The sequence below is a fragment of the Furipterus horrens genome, unplaced genomic scaffold (assembly GCF_987537825.1).
Source record: "Furipterus horrens unplaced genomic scaffold, mFurHor1.1.pri manual_scaffold_1, whole genome shotgun sequence".
Lineage (NCBI taxonomy): Eukaryota > Metazoa > Chordata > Mammalia > Chiroptera > Furipteridae > Furipterus > Furipterus horrens.
Genome location: NW_028327171.1, coordinates 35,915,467 through 35,918,481, shown reverse-complemented (window position 1 = coordinate 35,918,481; position 3,015 = coordinate 35,915,467).

Below are 3,015 nucleotides of genomic sequence, written 5' to 3'. Positions count from 1 at the left end.
AGATACATTGAATGTGAGTGTATGTATTGAACCACTAAATAAAAATAGACTGAATTCTTAACTTCTGGATTTATAAAATTTCCCCTCTATTTAAAAAAATATGAATGAGAAAAAAAAGCCAAAAAGACTACATATTCAAAATTATGTATTGGAATAAAAACAAGTATAAATCAAGAGACTTCCATATTTTCAGATGTATGGAGTTACAGGGTGACATAGTTTATACTATGTTGCAGATAGTTAAATTTATCTTCCGTTGCAGAGTGGAGAATGAAGCCAAAGAACGTAGCGCATTTTATTTATAAGGATAACTTTTCTTAAGTGGCTAAGGTAAAAATCACATTGGTAATTTAGGCTTAACATCCCCTGTTTGCCCCTTCAGATTTTCTCTCCAAACTTCTCCATCCTGCTCTGTGTCTGTCCCATAAGACTAACCTCAGTTGCCTACATCAATGTGTTCTACTGCCCACTGAATTCTGCTTGAGTTCAGCCAATGGGAAGCTCCAGCAGATCAAAAATAAGCAGCAAAAATTTCACTTTGGGCCAAGGTGAAATAACATAAATCATATTTATTTTTCTCCTAAAAAGACTAATGAATTATACAAATATATTTGAAAAGTAAATATTCATTACAGGACATCAAGCAATACAGGACAATAACCACTGAGGGAGAAAAAGCAGTTTCTCTGTTCACTGCCAGGAGAGTTTCCAGGTTGCAGTACGAGATGTGGAGCTCTCTGTGCTGAGAAGAGGGAAGTGGGAAACATGGAAAACCAAGACAGCTAGAAAAGAGAGGTGTGCACAGAGACAGAGCTCTAGATATCTACAGAGCATCCCCCTGGAGTCTTTAGCCAAGCTCTAATGAACATGTGTATTGTGAGAAAATTATCTAAGGCCTGAGGAAAAAATTAAAAGCGAGGAATAGACAGGACAATCTTTGGCACCAATACAAGGAGGAATATTTTATGTTCCTACCATACAGTTAAAAGCTTCAGAATTAATAGGGTATTAAGTACCCAAAATGTTTTTATTCAGTTGTGGGACAAAATGAACTCTAAATGAACTTTTTTTGGTACTATCTAACAAAGTTTAAAAGCAAAGCTCAAACCACATTTTAATAATCTAACTGTTCCCCAAGGGAAAAACAAAACAAAACTCAAGAATATTTATAAATACAAAAATATCAAATAATCGGACCAGGGAAGATGGCGGAGGAGTGAGGGGAGGCTGCGCTTTCAGGCTCCCGAGACCCGTCTGCAGTTTGGGCTAATTGCAGACAGAACATCTCAGTGAGCAGCTGGACACTGGCAGGAGTCGAGCCATGACACTGCTGGATTAGAGAAAATCCATCTGGGAACAACCTGTTTAGTGAGCATAGCGGAGGAAAAGGAGACTAAACGGGATTCCTGACTGGGGCGGCTGCCCGAGCTGCGGCTGGAAGTACACAAAGGCTTTTTGGCAACCACAGGCTGCCCCGGAGAGGAGTCGGGAGGAGAGCGGATCTCTGCCCACTGGCAGAGACGGGACTCGACCAAGTGGCATTGGCGCTGAAGGACAGGAGACAGCGTGCTCCTGGGCAAGTGAGAACATAATTCTCCTTTATATTTTTCTCTAGTGGACAGTGGAGAGGGGAGGAAAGTTTGGGGGTGGGAGGCTGTTCTTGAGGAGCGCATGCGCAGAGGTGCGCTCATCCACTCCCCAACCCTACCCTTGGGTCGCGGGGGCGCACATAGGGAAGTGCTCTCATTCACTGGCCCAGGTGCGTGGGGCAGTGAGTCCAGGCGTCCCTCGGACACTCCCCAATGGACATAAGATCAGCGCCCCAATGGGCACAGGGAGGGCCCACTGAACACGCAGAGGACCATGCGTAGACACCCCTGGCCAGCTCCAGTGGGCGCCAGGCCCCAGGCCGGAAAGCAGACCACTAGCTCAGGCTCTGTTTGTACCCGCACAGACGGTGAGGGAAGGCGGGCGGCTGTGACTCACAGACGCTCACTTCCACTGAGCACAAGTGTCCGCGGCCCCGCCCTAAGAGGCAAGAGACCAACTCCTGGAACTCGGCTCAGCAGAACTAAGGGCACAGGCAAGCAAGCGAGAAAACACCTCAGCCCGGGAACAATAGGCGCCAATCACGGGGCAAGCTCTCCGGCCACCGCGCCCGTGCAGTGACGCGCGCAAGGACATTTCAGCTGGCTCCAGTGGGCAGCAAGGGAGTGAGCCATGCCAGCAACCGCGGGCACACACCATTGCTGCAAGAAACAAGAACCTCTGAACTGCCACACTAGACCAGCTGTGGACGCAGAAAAAGAAGACGACACACCAAGGGTGAACTGAGTAAAAACATCCTTTTATTTTTTTCACTTTTTTTTCTTTCTTCTTTCTTTTCTTTCTTTCTTTCTTCTTTTTTGTGTTTTTTTGGGGGGGGGTATTTTTTTTCTTTTCTCCTTTTTTTTTCTTTCTTCTTCCTTTCTTTCTTCTTTCTGTTCTCTCTTTCCTTCTTCTTTTCTTTATTCTTTTTTCTTGTTGTTGTTGTTTTTTATTTTCCCCTTCCAAAAAGAAAAACAAACTATATCTCTAATGTGTTGCATATAACCTCTCCTTCTCATCCTTTCTCTTTAATCATTGTTTATTTGTTTGTGTGTCTAGTTTAGCCCCCCTATCACTCTAAATAATAGAATATAATTACTACATAAACCCAATACAATACAATCCCACTTTCTTACTATATTATGCATTTTTCCATCCTTTTCTTCTATTTTTATTAACATACAATGTAAATATTACCTACTGGCTTGCATGGTCTCAACTATTATTAATTTATCACCCCCTCCATCAAAAATTATATTTTCCCTCCCTAAAAACAACTCTTATCTATGCTTCTTATAGTATAAAAGCTATAATCTCTTTACATTTATATTAATACGGGCTCGTTGGCTGACAATAGCGGGATAGAGGGTGGGGGATATTTTTTGAGGGTGTGGGTCTCCTGCCTGGGCTGTGTGTTTATGTTTTCAA